The sequence below is a fragment of the Balaenoptera physalus genome, assembly GCF_965194825.1.
Source record: "Balaenoptera physalus genome assembly, chromosome: 1".
Taxonomy (NCBI): Eukaryota; Metazoa; Chordata; class Mammalia; order Artiodactyla; family Balaenopteridae; genus Balaenoptera; species Balaenoptera physalus.
Window position 1 is genome coordinate 33,250,840 of NC_138882.1, and position 21,858 is coordinate 33,272,697.

Genomic DNA, 21,858 nt, shown 5'->3' on the forward strand with positions numbered 1-21,858 from the left:
TAGGTCCTTGTTTATCTTATATATAGTAGTGTGTATCTGTTAATCCCATATTCCTAATTTATCCCTCCCCTTTCCCTTTTGGTAAACATAGGTTGTTTTCTGTGAGTCTATTTCTGTTTTGTAAATAAGTTCATTTGTATCATTTTTTTTAGATTCCACATATAAGTGATATCATATATTTGTCTTTCTCTGTCTGATTTACTTCACTTAGTTAGTATGATAATCTCTAGATCCATCCATGTTGCTGCAAATGGCAATATTTCATTCTTTTTTATGGCTGAATAATATTTCATTTTATATATATATCACATCTTTTTTATCCATTCATCTGTTGATGAACACTTAGCTTGCCTCCAAGTCTTGGCTACTGTAAATTGGGGTGCTATGAACATTGGGGTGTATGTATCTTTTCAAATTAGAGTTTTCATTTTTTCTGAATACATGCCCAGGAGTGGGATTCCTGGATAATATGGTAACTTTATTTTTAGTTTTTTAAGTAACCTCCAAACTGTTCTCCACAGTGGCTGCACCAATTTTCATTTCCACCAATAGTGTAGGAGGGTTTCCTTTTCCCTGCATCCTTCCCAGCATTTATTATTTGTAGACTTTTTGATGATGGCCATTCTGATCAGTGTGAGGTGATACCTCATTGTAGTTTTGATTTGCAGTTCTCTAATATTTAGCAATGTGGAACATCTTTTCATGTGCCTGTTGGCCATCTGTAGGTCTTCTTTGGAGATCTATTGGTCTATTTAGGTCTTCTACCCATTTTTTGACTTGGTTGTTTTTTTGTATTTTTATTGAGTTGTATGAGCTGTTTGTATATTTTGGAAATTAATCCCTTGTTGGTCGCATCATTTGCAAATATTTTCTCCCATTAGGTATGTTGTCTTTTCATTTTGTTTATGGTTTCTTTTGCTGTGCAAAAGCTTATAAGTTTAATTAAGTCCCATTTGTTTATTTTTGCTTTTATTTCTTTTGCCTTGGGAGACTGACCTAAGAAAATATTGCTACAGTTTATGTCAGAGAATGTTTTGCCTATGTTATCTTCTAGGAATTTTATAGTGTCATGTCTTATATTTAAATCTTTAAGCCATTTTGAGTTTATTTTTGTGTATGGTGTGAGGGAGTGTTCTAACTTCATTGACTTACATGTGGCTGTTCAGCTTTCCCCACACCACTTGCTGAAGAGACTGTCTTTTCCCCACTGTATATTCTTGCCTCCTTTGTTGAAGATTAATTGGCTGTGTGTGGGTTTATTTCTGGGCTCTCCATTCTGCTCCACTGATCTATATGTCTGCTTTTGTGCCAATACCATGCTGTTTTGATTACTGTAGCTTTGTAGTATTGTCTGAAGTCTGTGAGGGTTATGTCTCCAGGTTTGGTCTTTTTCCTCAGGATTGCTTTGGCAATTCTGGGTCTTTTGTGGTTCCATATAAATCTGAGGATTATTTGTTCTAGTTCTGTGAAAAATGTCATGGATAATTTGATAGGGATCACATTAAATCTGTAGATTGCTTTGTAGATCTTAACAATATTAATTCTTCCAATCCAAGATCATGCACTATCTTTCTATTTCTTTGAATCATCTTCAATTTCCTTTACCAATGTTCTCAGCGTGTAAGTCTTTCACCTCCTTGATTAGGTTTATTTCTAGGTATTTTATATTTTTTGATGTGATTTTAAATGGGATTAAAAATTTTTTTTCTCTTTCTGATATTTCATTGTTAGTGTAAAGAAATGCAACAGATTTCTATATGTTAATCTTGTATCCTGCTACCTTGCTGAAGTCATTTATCAGTTCTAATAGTTTTTTATGTAGTCTTTAGGGTTTTATATAAAGAGTATCATGTTATCTGCATATAATGACAACTTTACCTCGTCTCTTCCAATTTGGATACCTTTTATTTCTTTTTCTTGTCTGATTGTTGTGGCTAGGACTTCCAATACTGTATTGAATAGAAATGGTGAGAGTGGGCATCCTCATCTCATTCCAGAATTTAGATGGGAAGGCTTTTAACTTTTCACCGTTGAGTATTAGGTTGGCTGTGGGTTTGTCATAAATGGTTTTTGTTATGTTGAGATGTGTTCTCTCTATATCCACTTTGGTGAGAGTTTTTTTTTTTTTTCTCATGAATGGATGTTGAATTTTATCAAATGCTTTTTCTGCATCTATTGAGATGATCATGTGGTTTTTGTCTTTTCTTTTGTTGATGTGGTGTTTATGATATTTTTGAACATTTTTGGAAAACTAATGAATATAATGACATTGGTTGGCACTCTTAATGTTGCTGCACAGAGTAGTGAAAGAAAAGATGAGCTCACAGATTCCAATTCCCAGCTCAAACACCATATAAATGACCTAAGAGCTTCAATATGTGCTCTGAAAGAGATCCTTATCTCCTGTAGCCACAAGGCTGAAATTGCTGAAAACATGAAACTTCATCCTGGGACTGGCTGAATTATAGTACAAGTTGAACTCCCAGTCTCGCAGGGTATCTACTGTTAAAGTGAAGACATGGGTTGGGAAGATGTGGGGTTGTATAATTTGGAATAGAAACTTACAGAAAGACCCTTATGAAGCTGGGGATATTGAGCCCCTAAATTCTGAGGTTTTGGTTTTTGTTTTTGTTTTTGTTTGCCAGTGGAAGAGGTCTCCTCATCTCCAGTGGCAGTGGCTTCCCTAACCCCAATGGTAGGCCTTTCCACTTCTGTCTGAGGGGGCTACCTCAATACTCAAGCATGGAACCTGGCCATAAATCAAGGAATTTGGCATTACATGTATAGAATCTCAAACACTAATCATGGAGGATGGCATGACCAGCGTGGAACCTGGCTCTCCATGTATGAAATCTGGACTTTCAGGCATTATTTTGGTATTCTACGTGTGAATTCTACCTTTATAGGCATTCAGTTGGGTCCTCCATATGCTATCCATCCCTATAAGCATGGAACCTGGCATTCTCCAAGAATTGAACCTGGTCCTACAAACATGGAAACTGGTACCCCATGTACAGAAACTCAACCTCCAAGTATGGAGCATGTCCTTACAAGTGTGGGATCTGTAACTCTAGACTTGAAACCTGGAATTTCAATAATAGAAATTTTCTCCTCAAGAAAATCAAACCTTCCCCTACCAGCATGGAACTTGATACTCCATATGTAAAATCTTAATCTACGAGCTTGGAATCTGACACTCTATGTGTGGAAATCAATATCCAGTCATGGAAAATGGCCTAATAAGTAAGGAACCTGAAACTCCAGACATGGAACCTAGTATTTGAGTCATAGAAATTGGTTCTACATTCATGGGACCTGGTCTCCCAGGCACTCTATCTATGAAATCTGGACTTTGAGGCATTGATTTAGCTCTCATAGGTGTGAATTCTGCCTGATCATGCATATAATCTGGTCCTCCAAGTGAATCCTGGCCCTATAGACATGGAACTTGGTCTAAAGAATCTGACTTTAGGCTTGGAAAATGTGTCCTGATGTAGATCCTACCTCTCCAGGCATAGAACCTGGCTCTCTGATTGTGTAATCTGGGCTTCTATGTGTATTCTTTGGTCTTCTAGACATGGAATTAAACCTTCTGGGCATGACATGAGGATAAAATATCTCTCTCCAAGCTTGGAACTCAGCTTTCTGGGGGTGAAACCAGAACCTCATGGAATGTCATCTAGCCCACAAATGAGACAATTCAGGCTCACGGTTAAGTGATTTTCCCCAAGTTTAAACAACTGGTTTTCACTAGCTTGGGGGCTGAAATCTAGGTCTCCTGCTTTCCAACCAGCGTTCATTGTACAGAATGAGTTCTGCTTATGTTGCCTCTCTCCCTAGTGGTGTAGTGAGAGAAAAGAGAAGTAGCAAGAGTCAGACTCTTCCCTGTCTGCCTCTGTGTCCAGCTGCACTGAACTTCACCACCCCCCATTTCAGGCAAAGAGAGAGTCAGACTAGATGGTCGCTGAGACCAGACCAGCCCTGGCATTCTGTTCTCTGCATCTATTTTGTGATTTCTCTATTAAGGTCCTCTTCCCCTTGTCTTCAAGCTGTGAGAAGCTCAATCAGTGTGGGGCAAACCGGGCCATCTGAGCAAGGAGCAACCAGAAGACTAGCTTTGATCCTACCCTGACCTGTCCTCCCTCCTGTGGTTTCCTCCATTATTTCAGCTGTTGCCCAAGGAAGGTATTTTTTATTTGGTTGAAGTTTCCCTTTCAACCCAGAAAATCAAATACCATTTTAAAAGATCTTGACTTTGGAAGTTAGCCTTGCAGCTGCCTGGGACACCTCAAGATCCCCCTCTATTCAAAGGCCTGTCCTTTTTCTCCACTTTACAGCTCTTGTCTGAGACTCTTCTTTCTGTTTGGATGGGGTTGGTTGCCAGGGGTTCAGATCTGATTGACGCCTGGGTATGAGCAGAGGAGAGTGTTAGGGCTGGTGGACTAACCTAGGGATGGAGGAAATCTTTAGAGCATCTCCTGTCCTTTCCTTCAAGGGCAGCCACTTTGAACTCTTTGCCCTTCATATATCTGAAAGATAAACATCTAGAACTTTGTCTTGATTTTTCAATTTTAGACATTATTTATTTCCGGCTGTGGTAGATGAGTCTTTCACACGCTTATGGGTGCCCAGCTCCTCTCTTCCATCTACCTAATATAGTGTTTAGGCTTTTATAACCCTGAAATCCTGTTGACCCCAGAACATGTAGTATGTCTGATTCCATTTCTTTTCTTCTCTAGATTTTCTCCACCAAGTTTCTACATTTCTTTCTTTTTCCTCATTCTGTTTGCTTTGATTCTCACGTCATTTTTTAAAAAAAACTTATTTATTTAATGAACAGAATTTGCCTGGAGTCGCAAAATAGATTGTGTGTGTGTGTGGCTATTTGTTTGTTTTTTAAATTGAAGTATAGTTGATTTACAATGTTGTGTTAGTTTCAGGTGTACAGCAATGTGATTCAGATATATATACTCTTTTTCAGATTCTTTTTCCTTATAGGTTATTACAAGATATTGAGTATAGTTCCCTGTGCCATACAGTAGGTCCTTGTTGGTTGTCTGTTTTATATATAGTAGTGTGTATATGTTAATCCCAAACTCCTAATTTATCCCTCCCCCGCCCCTTTCCTCTTTGGTAACCATAAGTCAGTTTTCTATGTCTGTGAGTCTATTTCTGTTTTGTAAATAAGTTCATTTGTATCAGTTTCATAGATTCCACATGTAAGTGATATCATCTCACCTCATTTTTTTTCTCGCCAACTCTTCATCATCTCACCCATTCTACTTGGTGCCTTTCTTCCCAGGGATCTCCTATGCAGTGCCCTCTGTCAAGGAAACACTTTACTGTTTGAAAAACAGCCCTGCCTACTGACAGCCAGGGCTACTTCAGTGAATTCAGTAAGTCTTTATCATTTCTTTCAATAACCATGTATTGAGGGTCTACTATGTGACAGGCATTAATAATACAGAGATAAGTAAAATATTGTCCTTGTGCCCAAGTAGTGACTCTATCTCTTTCTCTTGCCTGGGGTGGGATCTCTCCTATTCCCGGCACCTAGCCCGGTACCCTCAGTAAATGCTTATTGAGTACATGATTGGGACCCATTTATCAGGCCCATTTTCGCTCATCTCACCCCTATTCTGCTTTCCTTAGGCCCCAGACAAGCTGCACCCCTGGCACAAAGTCCTTGCTCCCAGAGCTAGCCCCAGGGTTGGCAGAATACTGGGGACTAGGGTAGGATGGCAAATGGGAGCTTGGGCATCCATCCCATCTCCCCATCTGTGAAGCCTAAGGCAGTCCCCTCTCCTCTGAGTCTCTGTTTCCCTGACTATAGAACTGTGAAACAAGGCCTGCCTTCTCTCCTTCTTTGTATGCAGTTTAGGACAAGGTGAAAGTTCTTGGCTATGCAAGGCTGCATGAGGCATAATCATTTACTCTTTAGAAGGGTTTAGTTTCGGCTCAAATGTATTCTGCAATTATTTTCCAGTGACAAAGAGTTTATGTGTGCATCAAGAGATGGTCCCCTTCTCCTGCCCTGAGGACATCAGCACCTGCTCACTCAGGACAGGGTTTTCCAAAGATTGTCCCCACTGCCACCCTCCCTCCTCGGGTCTCTGGTTACCTTCCCGGACCATGTAATCCAACCCTCCATCTGGGCAATAGATTAAAAATCTCCACATAATGCAAAGGGCCCCTGCAGATGGCCGTGCACCTGGGACTCCAGAGTCTCTGGGCCACAGGGCCTGGCTTTGGACTTCCCTGCTTGGCCAGCAGCCCTGGAACCTCCAGCTCATCTAGCAGGGAACTGCAAAGCCGGCCCCTCATTAGAACAGCCTCCAGCCCAAGTCAGCTCTGAGAAGAGGTGGGAGGTGTTAAACTGATGTGTGTTACTTAATATCCGGTGTATTGGTCCACACAGGGCACAATGGAGATGCAAGCTCAGCCACCTTGACTCTGGTGACCAGCATCCTCTCCCCACACTCAGCGTGGCTGGCTCCCAATTTTTCAAGTTTTAGCTTCAACATCATCTTTGAGACATCCTCAATGACTTCTCTGTCCCAGATCGCTCCCCCGGCATGCCCTTATTCTCTCTTACACCTAACTCCCTGCTCTGATTCTCCAATTTATTTTTAATTGTATAATATTTTTATTTACTTGTTTATGCTATGTTTCCCCCTAAATAGTAAGCTCCTGGAAGGATGGATTATGTCTGTTTCATCAACCAGCCTCTGACACAGTGCATGGTACATGGTAGATGCTCTACAAATATGTGTTGAATGTCGAAGGAACGTCAGGAAATGAATTCAGGTCAGAGCACTTCAGGGGTAGCAGAGCCTTTTAGAGCAGTGGTCTCAAACTTTGTTGCATATTAGAATCACCTGGGAGGATTAGAAATCCCCACAGTAATTAAATCAGAACATCTGGGAGTGAGACCCAACCACCAGTATGGTTTATAAAATCCTCAGGTGATTCCAATGTGTAGCTAAGACTCCAGTGTTTTAGAGCAGAGGCTCTTAAATAGAGTCCCAGACCGGCAGCATCAGTGCCACCCGGGGACTTGTTAGAAATGCAAGTTCTTGGGTCCTACTCAGATGAACTGAATGGGAAACTCTGGTGGTGGGGCCCAGTAACCTGCTTTTAATGAGCCCTCCAGGTGATTCTGATTCAGGCACTGCTTTGAAAAAGGTTGTGCTGTCTCACCTCTTCTTATCTGGTCTCCTTTTGTGGGCATCACCAGTAGGAAAAAGAGATGATCTTTAGTAAGGTGGCCATTATCCCAGATAACTGGGAGACCGTCCCAGATTTACTGGAAATCCTCCGTCCTGGCAACCAGGACATGTGGTCTCCCATCTCTTTAGAACTCTTTCAACTCAGACACCAGATCCACCAGAGAAGATGAATACAGTGTAATAAGTGCATTCGTGGCCTTTACTCCAATATCCATGTGATGGCTACCCTAAGTCCTGGGGGATAGATATGAGGCCATCAGATAAACCTGGTCTCCATGACTCCCACTTGAGATATCTGCAGAGAGCAAACACTGCTGGGCCTTATTCAGAGCCACCTCACTGCATGCTCTATGTGGATACTTTGGCTTTGTTTTTCAAAGGGAGGCACCAAGACAGTTAAGAAAATATTCTTAGAGACCCACTATCACCTTCCTAGTCACATAAATAGTTTGGAAGAAAATGAAAATAGAACTTTCTGTCCAGTTCTTTTATAGGCAACAAAACAATGACACCATTTGCAGGTTGCAAAGGCCTCATCAGAGAGTATGAGGGACTTCTACCTTTTTTTTTCCTCTTCAAAATGTATTTACTTTCAAATTTTCCAGTTAGCTGGGTATGCTACAAAAAAGCCCAGAAATTTGGCTTTAGGTTAAAATCAGAAACCCGGATCATCATCTACTCCAGACTTCCTCACAAACCAACATGTATGAATGAATTTAAAACCTAAATGGCCATGGAAGTCAAAGAAACAACCACAAATGCCTTTTAACTCAAAGACTGGTTTCAAGAGTGAGTTTAAGCTTTCTAATGGTCACAGCCAGGATCATTTGGAGGTGGCTTATGACCAAGGGGAAAACGGTGACCTGCCTAATTCTCTGACCCCCACCCCAGCCCCAAACCACAGTCCCTCATCTGAAACCACTTAAACATTGGCAAATGCAACCTGCCCCAAACCCTGGACCTTCTCAGGCAAGGAAAGGTGAGAGCATTCGATTCAGCCTCAGGTCAGCGTTGGTGAGTCCTAACCATCAGATTCAGGCCACATTCATCTACTAGCCTCTATTAGGTGCAGGGGCTGTGTTGGTGGTGGCAGATCCGGGGTCTGATGAAATCCTCACAGGAACTCTGGGAGGAGGGCACAACCAGTGTCAACACCTCCATTTGACAGCAGAGGAAACTGAGGATCAGAGAGGTTGATTGACTTGAAGAAGGTCACATATCTAACATTCTACAAAAATAGGATTAGAATCTGGTGTCCTGACTTCAAGTTCAATGCCAATTCACAGCTCTCTCAATTCCAGCAATGAGACCCTTAACTAGTTTCTTATTACTATTACCAGCACCACTGCTACTACTATTACTCTACTATTACACTACTAACTCCTGTGAGCCTTCACAATTACCATTACTATTGCAATTACTATTTTAGCCCCTGCTATGCTCCAGGCACTGTCCTAAGCCCTCCTTGTGCATAATTTTATTTATTCCTTTCAATAGCCTCATCCAATAGCCTCACCTTATCAGATGCAGATTGGGACCTAGAAAGTTTAGTAAATGACTGGCCTGTCCATGCGACTCCAAGGCTGCACTCTAAACCCCCTGTAACATAGTGCTATCCTCTCCAATTGCAGTGTCTGGGTCCCTCCTTGTCCCTCACGGTTGAATTCCTGCTTGGGTTAATTGTCTGGTAATGAAGTTCCTGGAATCAGGGTCTTGCTTTGTTTCTTCTGATCCTTCTGGGCACTGTCTCGTCTCTGACTGCCAGCTCCTGAGATTAGATGCCACCCTCAGCTCACAGCCATAGCCTCCCCTTCACTGGGCCTGTCAGCTAAACCACTGTCTGTGGCTGCCAGACCCCTCTTTCTCAGTGCCTACCTTCTCAGATGAAATTTATCCCTGGCCCTTACTAGTGGATTCTTTTGAGATGTTGCCCCCTTCTCCTGACAGCCAACATTCCGAATGTTACTCTCTTCCTCATTTTGGACAATGCTGAGTGAACCCTCTCCCAAGTCTCCTGGTCTCATTCTGGTGGGTGAGTCCAACCTCCAAATCTGCAGTCTCTGGTTAGACCATCTCCCTCTCACAAAGGCCTAGAACTCTTTATTCTTTAAAAAAAATTTTTTTAGATTAAGATATAATTGACATACAAAAGGCTGTACATATTTAAGTATACAACTTAATGAGTTCAGAGATAACTCGAAACCATGAAACCATCAGTACATTCTATGCCATGTCCATCTCTTCCAAAAGTTTCCTCCCACCCTTTTTATTTATTATTATCTGTTTGTGTGTGTATTTTAAGAACACAACACAAAATCTACCCTTTTAGCAAATGTTTAAATACACAGTACAGCATCATTTACTACAGGCACTGTGCTACCCAGTGGATCTCCAGGACTTATTCATCTTACATAACTGAAAGTTAGTGCCCTTTGACTGCTACCTTTCCCTTTCTCCTCCTCCCAGAACACTTTATTCTTATATTCTCAGGAAAAAGAGAGTAGGGTGGACTGTCACATATTTACAAGAAGTGGTAATTATGCAAATGTTTATTTGCATGTCTGCCATCCTATCAGAAAAAAAAAGCCCGCTGAGCATATGTATCCTCTACTAACCCTCCATCCAAGAAACAGGGAAGAGCTGTCTCCCTGGGCAGGCTAAGGGACCCCCACCCCTTGCCTTAAACCCCCAGCTGGTTGTCTTGGGGGAAACTTATGTAAACTAATCATTACAGTAACCATGCTATATTTTAATCTGTGGCAGTCTTCACCAAGTCGTATGGACTCAGAGAGGAGTGAGGGACTAAGCCTGCCTGGGTAAGTGAGGGAAGGCATCCTGGAGAAGGTGACATTTGAGATGAGTTTCAAAGGGAAGGCAAGAGTTCTCAGTGTTTTAAGATTTCCCTGTGTTAAGATTTTACTACCAATTTATAGCTTTTCATGTTTAGTGAAAATTTCATACAACCTAGCCTTTCAAACTTCAGTCAATAAGTTCCATGTCCAGATTTGAGCTGGTGAGGGGAAGACAAAAGAATGTAAGATATGGCCACTATCTTTCAGGAGCTTGCTGTTTTGTTAGCAGAGAGCATACCTACATATGTAACATTTATGTTATTTAAGTAACTTTTCAAGATTGTTTATGTGCTAGAATCAGAGCCTTGGCTGTCTCATTCATTGTGGTATCTCTGGTTCCTGGATACTGACTGCACTTGACACTCAGTAGGTCCTCAGTAAAGGCTAGTTGAGTATCGGAATGAATGATGACTGTTTAGTGTGAGGGGAAGATATGATTTGGACTTTGAAGGCAGGGCCATGTTTGAATAGAAGGAGGCAAGAGTGTATATATTCGCTTATGTTACTTAATCTTTCTTGTGGGCAGGTTTGTGTCACCAACTAAGTCACAAACATCCCAGGGGAGGGGCCATAGTTCAAGCATATCTCATATCCGAAAAGAACTAGGTATTTGGTAGATATTCATAGATATTAGTTAGATTCAAAGGCAAGCTAGGGTTGGGAATTCCCTGGAGGTCCAGTGGTTAGGACTCGGCACTTTCACTGCCAGGGCCTGGGTTCAATACCTGGTCGGGGAACTAGGATCCCAAAAGCCGTGAAGCATGGCCAAAAAATTAAAAAAATAAAAGGCAAACTAGAGTTTTATAAGCCCTTACTGAGAAATTACAAAAATATTGGTGTTGGGAAAAGATGACTCAATTCAAATATTCCCAAATTTTCCCTCTGCCCAGACTGTTTGTGTATAATCTACATATTAGTGGATAAACATGTGTTCATTGATGTGTGTGTGTGTGTGTGTGTGTATATATATATATATATATATATATATATATATATACATATAAAATGGACATTGTCATCATCTTTATGGAGCTTACAATTCTGCAGTAAAACAGGAATGACCCGATAGAAAAATATCATCATTTGAAATATAACTCCAAGAATCTCAAAAGCGAATTGAGTGTTTTGGCAGGTTAATCTGGGCATATGTCCTGAAGGAGGAGAAAGATCTTGAGTTGTTTGTTGTTGAAAGCTGTGATTATTGAGGTTCCCTGAAAAAATCAGCATTTCATGGAATCTCTGACTATTCATTATCTGGGCTTGTCTTCTTTAGACTGCTATAACAATAGCTGCAGCCCCTTGCTGGGTCAGATTGCTTTTGTGTTGCATCTGTGATTCAATACCTCTCGCTTTGCAACTGTTAGGTCTGTGGTGTTGATACTTTGTATTTATCTTGCTTCCGGAATGCCAAACTGTAAGGATTAGAATTTTGGAAGACCATTCCTCCCAGATCAGGTTCTTTAGAGAGTACCTAAGAAAGCCAAAAGTAGAAACTGAGCAGGGGAGGGTTTCAAATTTCTTTGGCCTCAGAGTGTTCCAAGTTGCCCTGCGAATGAGCAAGAACTAGGTGAGATTCATAGAGTGAGATCTAAAAAGGGAAAGGGCAAAGTGGTAGATGTGTTAGTACCCCGGGGAGAAACTACCAAGTGGACCCAAAGTACTCCAGGTACTGACAAGGTCTGCTCTGTGAGTCCAGGTTCATGCCCAGTGGGAATAAAATCTCTCCTTTTATAGCCACTGGACTCTCTGCCAACTCCCCCTGCCCCTCACCCTGGGTTCCCACTATCCCACCACTAGGAACTTATCCCCTTGATTTAAGGCGGTTACAGCACCAGACATTTTCCTTAAAAATATGAAAGAAGTAACGCCTTGTGGAAATGATTTTCAAATCTTTTTCTTTTTTTTTTCTCAACAGCAAACTCTTTTTGTTCCTAATAATAAAACCTGCTCTGGCTGAAGCAGGGGCGGAAGCCTCCTTCCCCCTCAACCTCACCCTTGCTGGTCTCTGAGATATTTGTGCAGAAGCCTGAGGCTAGTGGGAACACTATTTAAAAAGCTTCGATGCCAACAAACCAACCACACAAATTCATTCTTGACACAACTGGGGAAATATGAATATGGACTGAGTATTCATTTTGATAGGTATGATAATGGTATTATGGTGACGTGAGGAAATGTCCTTATTTTTTAAAGCTTCATATTCCATGATGTCTGTAATTTGCATTAAAAAGAAGCCAATATGGCAAAATGAAAAATAATATTAAATCAAAGTGGTGGGGCGACTTCCCTGGTGGTCCAGTGGTTAAGAATCCGCCTTCCAGTGCAGGGCACGCGGGTTCGATCCCTGGTCGGGGAACTAGGATCCTACATGCTGCGGGGCAACTAAGCCCGCGTGCCGCGACCAAGACCTGACGCAGCCAAAAATAAATAAATAAATAAATATATTTTTTAAAGGTGGTGGGTATATAGGGTTCATTATAATATTCTTTCTGAAAAATGCAAAAGCAGAGCGTAACACTGTAGGAGTCCTAGGCATCATCATAAGAGTAGGTCTATCAGTGCAGTTTTCCTCTGAGATCACACTGGGGGTGGGAGTCTGCTGCATCCTCTCCACTCACCACTCACAGGGGGCTGGCAGGACACCAAGCTAGACTGAAGGGCAAAGGATGTATAGCATTTTTTAACATTATGGGCAGGGCTGGCCCCAGGCACGTCTTCCCCCCGCCCCCGTGTTGGGCCCCTCCTGCCTGTCTTCTCTGAGTAGGCAGGATCCCCTCCGTGCCCTGCTCTAACCTTGCACCTGCTGCCTCAGAGGAAAACCGAGCTGATCAGCGTGTTCCTTCTTTCTTCCCCCACCTCCTCTCCCTCTCCTGGGTATCCAGGGATCCCAGGAGAGCGCCTCTCGTTACCAGGAAGCTGAGAGATGCCTGCTGGGGCGATGCTGCCCTTTCATTTCCGAGCCCTGCCTTAGCCCACTGGCCAAATGCCAGCGCCACTCTCGCTTCTCCTTGCTCTGCCCTCTGCCACAGTCAGCCTAGCAAGATGAGTTGTAGAATCTGAGAGAGAAGTACAGCCTCCCAAGCAGAGCAAGAATCACCTCAGGTATCTCTACTGGGAGGGCGGGCAGTCACCTGGTTTCTGCTAACATGTTTCCGCTTGAAATTCTTCCCACAAACATTTACAGAACACTCCTGTGTGTCAGGCACAGTGTGAGGAACTAATCATGGTCAGAGACCAGTAACATCTCCCAGGGACAGTGAGAGCTCAGGAGCAAATGAACCAAGAAACCTCCTGCAGCCCAGGAAATTTAGACCCACTAGTCTCCAACTGCAGACGCTGGAGACCCTGGGACTGGACAAATCTATGTCCCTGTAATGGTGAAATGTGGCTTGCTGGCCAGCGACTCTGTCGCTTGGTGAGGATGCTGTTTGTCAATATTCTGGTCCTCAGCTTTGCACGACTAGGAGCTCAGTTTTATTAATTCAGGTCCTGGGGGATATAGGCCTGTGCTAACCATACCTCACAAGAAACGTGTATTCCATATCTACAAGTGAGCAATGCTTGAGCATGGCTGTCCAGTGACCAGAATATTCACACCTGCTTTCCAAGACATACATTTCCCGAATGGAATTTATAACCAGATGGCTGCTTGGAGAGCACAGGATCAGCCCAAAGGAAGGGAGTGACTGTGAGGGAGATTTTACTCAGGCTATCGAAGGGGCCACAGAAGAGCCCCCTCGGACATTTTTACACCTAGAATACCCTTGAGTAGACTCTTCTCAAGATGTGCCTCTTTCTATACACCTATTTTTTTTTTTTTTTGGCCGAGCCACGCAGCATGCAAGATCTTAGCTCCCCAACCAGGGATTGAACCCATGCCCCCTGCAGTGGAAGCTCAGAGTCTTTTTTTTTTTTTTTTTAATTTTTTTTTTTGGAGGTTTATCCACACTACAGCATGTATCAGTAGTTTGTTCCTTTCTTTCTTTAAAATTAATTTATTTATTTTTGGCTTCATTGGGTCTTCGTTGCCATGCGCAGGCTTTCTCTAGTTGCGGCTAGTGGGGGCTACTCTTCGTTGCGGTGTGGTGGCTTCTCTTGTTGCGGAGCACAGGCTCTAGGCGCGCGGGCTTCAGTAGTTGTGGTGCACGGGCTTAGTTGCTCCGCGGCATGTGGGATCTTCCCAGACCAGGGCTCGAACCCATGTCCCCTGCCTTGGCAGGCGGATTCTTAACCACTGCGCCACTAGGGAAGCCCCGAAGCTCGGAGTCTTAACCACTCACTGGACAGCCAAGTAAGTCTTGACTAAACACCTATTCTTTTGTTAGCCACCTATAACACCATCTCAAAGGATTACAACTTTCTGCACATTAGTTTTAATCGTGCTTTCTGGAGGTAGTCTTGAGATTCTGGGGGAGGCAAAGTGACTTAATGGGAAACTCCCCAGCCCAAGGCTCTCTGAAGTACTGTAGGTTCTGGCATTTCTACACCAATACATGGAGGTGGGAGTGGTGGGGGGACGCAGCCTGGCAGCTCTTTCCTTCGTCTGGTTCTGTGGGACGTGAATAGATGTTATAGCAGGGCTTGCCAACTTAAATGCAGCAAGGACCAGGTGTGTAGCGTAGTGAATCGGGCTGAATAAAAGAACAATTTCAATAGCAACTTGAGCATAAATATGCTTCTTAATGCTTCTTAATGCTCTTCACTACAAGAAAAAAATAGCACAGGTGTGAGGATAAGTGGCAACTGATGCTCAGTGGGGGAGGGGACGAGGTGAGTCCTGGGGACTCTGGCAAACCGGAGAGGGAGCCTCCCTTCTCACAATGACACAGCGACTGCGGCCTTGTGGGGATGAGGTCCTGAAGTTACCAGATCTGAGTGTTTTTCAAGAAAAGTTCATAATCTGGATTTTTAGGTGAAATCACCTGATTTTTTAGAATATTGGCAACCAATTCAAAGTTTTAAAAAATGCTCCTCTAAACAAACAAAACATGTCAGGGACAGATTCAGTCAGTCAGTCAGTTGGTTTGCAACTTCTGTTTTTATATATATATATATATATATATATATATATATATATTTGGCCCTGCTGCACAGCTTGTGGGAACTTAGTTCCCTGACCAGGGATCGAACCCACACCCCCTGTATTTGGAAGCTCAGAGTCCTAACAACTGGACCGCTAGGGAAGTCCCTGCTTTATATTTTTGAAGGATCCCATGATGAAATGTTTTAGAATATGTTGGTTTTAAAAAAATTAAATAGGCAGAAAAAAATTAAGATAGTGCTTGGGCCTCTGCTGGCATAAATGGAATCAGTTTTTTCCACACTATTTCATACTTTTTATGTGTTTGTCATCTATAGCCTTCCGACTTTCAAAAGGAATTGGTGACTGCCCGCAATTAAAACACACACACACACACACACACACACATCTGTGATGCAGGTTGACATGTGGCATCTGTCCCTCCTTTTCAGCACCTCCAGCTCTTATCTCACGCTAGGCTACTGCCAACACCTCTGAACGAATCTCCCATCTCCAGCTTCCCAATCAAGTCCATCCTGTGCACTGCTGCCAGAATAATCTTCCTAAAACACACAGTGATTGTGTCAGCTTCCTGCTTTTTTATCATTTCCACCTAGATTGTGAGCTGCCTGAAAATACAAACTATACTCCTTTATATTTCCTATGTTGTAGTGATTCTCAAACTTTGGTGGGGAACTTATTTAAAATGTGACTCCCTGATTCTTACTACCAAAGATGGATCTGGTAGGACTAGGGTGAGGTCAGGAACCTGCCTTTTGTTTCCAGACAAGCACCCCCAGGAGACTGTGGTGCTGGGGGTCTATAGACTACAAATTGAGAAGTGTTCTCTTTTAGATCTGGTAGGGACCTAATAAATGGATAAAAATTGAGTTTAGTTCTTCTTAAATCAATGCACCTATATTCTATCTTTCCTGAAAAGATTTTAGTTCCCCATTTCCTTCACCCCAGCATCTGGTAGAATGTCATTGATTAGTTTCACACTGAAGTGATATTTTTAAATATTCAGAGGAGAAAAGAGGAGGAAGGCGCTTATAAATGGCTTTCACTGCACACCTGGCGGATCATCAAGGTGATGGTTTGGAGGCAAATGGTCCTGTCAGTGGTGGCTGTGTATAACCCAGGTGCTCAGGTCACTGAAAAAAAGTCTTTTCCATCTCTGCCTGCCCACACCATCATTTACCCCTCCACAGCGGACTGTCAAAAGAAGCTATGGCTAATGGAAATATATTTTAAGCCCTAATTTCCAAACTTCATGCTCACTTTCTAAAAAGAGAAAGGGAGCCAGAGCCAGGAGGAACAGCAGAGAACAGCAGCAGGGGTAAAAAGTAATACGGCGTGTGCTTCATTGAACACTTACTGTGTGCTAAGCTCTGTCAGGCACCTCCCACAGGCAATCACTGATCTTCACAATAACCTACAAGTTGGTATAAGTGTCCCATTTGGCAGATAAGGAAACTGTTTGCCTTCTTCCTGTGACATCACCATGACTCAAGCAAGGGCAACTGGGAAAAAACAGGGCATGAAAAGATCACCACATATTCCAGAGTCAACCCCTGGGCACTTTTGTAATGAAGCTTCAGAAGGGGAAAGGGCCTAAGGTGGGGGAAAGAAAACTCAGTCTAAAGGCTCTTCCTAAAGGCATAGGAAATGACCCTTCTGATCCCAAGTACTCACGGGCTGACTTTACCTTACCCCCAAACAGGCCTTGAAGTGCTTGGGGACTCTGTGATCTGTTCAGCTCATTACCAGCCAAAGATAAGTTATAAAAGGTAATTGACACTTTCTTGAGCATAAATTCCATTTAATTGATCAATATTACGTATCTCAAAAACAAAAACAAAACAAAACAAAACCCAGAAAACAACTCTCGCTCAGACCACCCATCAGCAACATCATTGTAATCCCAGGCTTGAAATCTCTGCTCATCTCGGGTGCCCTCCTCACCTGTGCTTCTGAGCTGTAGTCCTTCTGGCCATCTGGGGAGGCTCCCCGTCTGTGCTTCCCCGTGCTCACCGAGTGGCTCCCAGACCCCTGGTTTGGCATCTCTCCCCATCCCCCACTCCCTCCACCTCCCAGCCCTTCCCCCTCCCCCAAGGCTCTCCTGTCACAGGACTGACACACTTGGCCTGCATGACAGGGATGTCGCTCCTGCCTCCAGGTAGATGTGCTCACTTCTCTGTCCGCCTCCATAGTCACCCTACTGAGTGCACGCCCCAGTGTTAGGATCTGTTATAAGGTCCCCAGCCAGACTGACCTCTGCTCTGGGTCCTCCAGCACATCTGGTGGCAGGGCTCTTCCAGTTCATAAGCGTTCCTCTCCTGAGCATCCCAGCCCTGCTGGCTTCTGGGCTCACCACGCTTTGCTGCTCCGAGTGTCTCACACACACTGACTCTCATCTTTTCCTCTTTTGATGAGTTCCTTTTCCATCGGGGCGAATGTCTGGGAGGTTGAGAGAGGGTCATCGATCCCCAGCATCTCAGGGTCTAAGCCTTGTGAACAGCCATCAACCCCAATGGGTCTAGTCATGAATGCTCCATGAAGGCCTGAAGCAAATACAGCCTCCTGCCTACCGATTCATACCCAGCCCACGAGGCCCAAATGTGTAACGAGTATTACAATGGAGTCCTTTGCTACATATATGTTTTGAATCACACTGCCAGCACAGAGACTGTATTTTCTGAACCCTAAATTAGAAGGCACGATCTAAGATAAGTTTTGCAAGAAATGGAATATGTTTCAGAAAGCCTGGGACATGTGGCCATCCGTTAATTAAGACACGTGAGACATCTCTGCATCAAGTGGTACACTTACAACTTTATTAGGGAGGCATGGAAAATTGAACATTTCCAAGTTCCAAACAGGACCAAGTTCACCTGCCCTGAGACTGGGCAGGAGAAACTTCCCTGCTGTTCGAAGCTGTGGAGGGGTGGAGCCTTGAAGGCTGGCGGGATTCAGATAAGTCTAGAAGGGCAGACAGCATTTTTCAGCTGAGAGGAAAAACAAAGCCAAGGTGTGGGGACAGAGGCAGCAGTGTGGATGGGAGGGGAGAGCAGCCTGACCGGAGCAGAAGATTCATGGACGATGGTGGGAGAGGCCAGGCTTAAGAAATTTGATTTGATTTAATAAGCAGGAAACCGTGTGGCTACATGCACAGGGAAGAGCCGTAAACAGTGTTTCGGGATAAATAAGCAGGCAGTAGAAAAAGCGGGATCATTTGAGGGGAGTTTGGAGTCAAGGAGCCCAGCTCGGGGTACACGCTTTTGTAGCAGCGAGTCACCTGCTGCTCAGGATCTAGAGGAGATCATCTGAGCCCCCGCCCCACACACTGCCTGAGGTTCACAAGCCCTTGCTTACTCCTAGTCACCTTGGGCTCCATCGTCCAGCTCTGCTAAGTGCTCATTCTGCGTCTTGCAGGTTTCTCCTTCCTCTCTGCCTCAACATTGACCAAAATGTAGGGTGCAACCTCTTCTCAGTCCCCTCCCCATCCCCTCAAATGTCCTCATACCAGGCAGCTATGTGTAGGGGAACGAAGTGGGCACGGGGAGGACAGGCGTACAGCAGAAAAGCAGAGAGCTAAAAGGAGACTTCCCTGTTCTGAAAAAAGCCCATGTGCCATTTCTACCGACTCAGCACCAGCCGTCAACCTCAATATCCGCCCTCTCTCCCTCCTCCTCCTCCCTCCTTTCTTCACTTTCCAAATCCTGGCTTATTTTTTTATGCTAGTGGTTTAACCATCTCTTCCTTACTGCCTTCCAAATCATGTCATCAGTGTCTTACCTCTGTCGCCCTGCGGTTTGTTAAGTCTTTCCCTAAGCCAAGGCAAATTCTGTGTGAGAGACTCTGGGGCCAGTTTTATAAATTACAATTTTCCTTGGAGCCCTACTCCCAACCTGACCTTCCCTTCACCCACCCAGGGCAGCCCCTGGGGCACATTTGAGGAACTTCCAGGCTCCACTTTGAAGCCAGTTTTGAGAGTCCTTCCGTGTTTAAAGCTCCTGAGTCTACGATTCCTGAATTTCAATTCTGTGTGACTGGAAAAAAGAGGTAGAACTGCAAAGTTGAGAAGAGGGTTGGCTTAGAGCAGTGACTTTCACAAGTTCTACTCTCAGAATCCCTTTATACTGCTTATGAGGACTCCAAAGGGCTTTTGTTTTTGTCCCTTGTCTCAATGTTTATGTCCTGGTGATCTTGTCCTAGTGATTAGTTCTTCCAAACATTACTATCCTTCTCCTTAAAAAATAGGACTGAAATACCCATCCGAAAGGACTATGGTGCGAATTAAATGAGATAATATAAGGTAATTTTTCAAATCCTAAGGGTATGTAAATATTAGCTGTTACTAGTATTATTGTTTGTATAAGTAGATAATGGGGATAATGTCACCTCTTCCAAGTACATAAGAACAGCATATTTGGGCAGAAAGATTGAGTTCTGGAGTCTTTTCTGGAAAAGATCTGGAATCCTGGTCCCTCACTTACTGGCTGTGTGGGCAGGTCACTTAACCTCTCTGAATCATCTCAATTTCCTCACCATTAAGAGAGAGAGAAAAAAGAAAAGGATAATAACATGGTGTTTATTTTCCAGGGTTGCAGTGAGAATCTGAGATAATGTATGTATAATGATGGCACCCAGGTAGATATTTAAAAACAAACAAACAAACTCAAGTCTGTACATCTCTCCACATACTGTTTCACTCTAATCCACCTTCCTATGTAATCCTTTGTCTGGAGTATCTTCCTTCTTTTCATTAAACCTTCACTGTAGAAACTGACTGGCAATTCTACTTTTTTTATTGAAGTATAGTTGATTTACAATGTTGTGTTCAGGTGTACAGCCAAGTGATTCAGTTATACACACACACACACACACATACACACACACATATACACATATATATTCTTTTTCAGATTCTTTTCCATTATAGGTTATTACAAGATATTGAATATAATTCCCTGTGCCATAAGTAGGCCCCTGTTGTATATTGGCAATTCCATTTTAAACTGGTCCTTAATGGCTCTACAATGACATTCCTTGAATTGAGGCAGTCAGGACACCCAATTCTGAAGGCAGAAATATGTTAGAGACCACATGTGAATTTAGATGAGCCCTGGGAAGGGCATGGGCCTGGGCCAGCGTGGGAGGCATCTCACAGAACAGCACTGCCTCGCAGGATGAGCCTCTCACCTTGTGTTCCCACAACACCCTGCAGCCTGGTCCCGCTGCATGATATGCAGACATCCTCTGTGGGGCAGTTACTGATACCCACTGCTGACTGGGACTCTGGCTCAGAATCAGCCCCCATAAAACTAATCTGGCCCATGACTTTGAATTTCTTGGCCCCGTTGGCTCTGAATTTTCAGAATTACAGCTTCTCCTTGGATTAGATGCCATTTTTCAGGTCTGTTTTAAACGTATCTCCTGAGGGGTTTAATATTTAGCCTTAACAGCTGAGCTTGGGTCAGGAATTGTGCCAGCATAGAGCCATAAAAGAGGCATGGCAGGACATTTAGAGATCAACCCATCCAACCACCTTGGTTTACGTAAGAGGAAACTGAGGCCAGGGTGATGAGGTGACTTCATCAAAGGCACACTGAGTTACTAACAGCACCAGGAGGAAAACGTAGGTTTCCTGACTTTAGGTCCAATGACTTTTCCATTTCTTCCATCCATCTTTCCAACAAACATTTATTGAGCACCCACCATGTGCCAAGAGCCATGGTAAGAGCAGGGGATATTGTTATCATCAGGGATGAATAATAGATACGTTGGTCATTTCACGCTGCCTGCCTGTAAGTGTTAGCCATATAGATACATGAGCTCCCTGCCACCCCTCCCCCATTAGTGGGGCACAGAATAGGTAAGTGTGGATGAGAGGAGGAATGTCTCTAACATGGGCTGTCACCTACATATCCACCCACCCAACCTGGGCAATAAAACTTGCCACGGGGATTCCTGGGCTGTTGGGCACAGCATGAGGGTATTGGGAACATGGAGGGAGAATGTAGCAAGAAGTAAAGGAAAAGAAGAACAGATCCCTGAAAGCCGGCCTCCCTCCTCCCACATGGCTGAACGGGGGTGGGGGTGGGGGGCTGGAGGGGGTAAGGGGGGGGAGGAAGTACATGGGCCTGATTAATGATGAGACTTGAGACTCTACTCTGGGGAAAGGGGGAGCACTAGAGGAGGAAGCAGGATTCAGCAGCTGTCCCCCACCTTCCCAGCTCGGGCTCAGCAGCTGTGCCCCTCCCCACTTCTGCCCCACCCCCGCCCCCGCCCCAGGGCCCCTCTCTCCAGGGCTCCTAGCCTCAAACGGTCAAGTCCACTAAGTTGGCTGGGGACCAGCTTACCTGGAAACTAGAGAGCTGTGCTATGCATTTATCTTCAGTGAGTCACTGCTTTCATTTCATTAAACTTCAAGGAAATTGATTAGAGTTCTGATAGCCACAATGAGCTTAAAAGGAAAACTAAGACTTTCTCATGAACTGATGATAATCAATGGAGAAAATTTCAACCATCCCCCAAAGGGAGTCAAAGGCGGAGTTATTTGAGCATAACAGGATCACCTCCTGTTCTAAAAAGCCACGGCAGAGAGCTGAGTACCTCTGGGAGACAGCCCCAGCAATAGGGACGCTATCTAGCACTGACTCTGCCTCTTCTCCCCTTGGAGCTGAGGTCTGCCCTGGGGCCAGGATTGCGGAACAGGCATATTGTATAAAGGGCCCCCAATCTTTAGCCGCCT

At 43.9% G+C, this 21,858-nt stretch overlaps 1 protein-coding gene across 2 annotated transcripts in view; it reads left to right on the forward strand.

The window, feature by feature from the left end:
• FAM72A (family with sequence similarity 72 member A) overlaps positions 1-15,068 on the forward strand; it is a gene marked incomplete at its 5' end in the record, with an annotated part of 51,817 nt that extends 36,749 nt beyond the window's left edge. For both annotated transcript variants that reach the window (XR_014264387.1, XM_082464066.1), the window contains one exon: positions 1-15,068. This exon is cut by the window's left edge.
• Between the last annotated feature and the right edge of the window lie 6,790 nt (positions 15,069-21,858).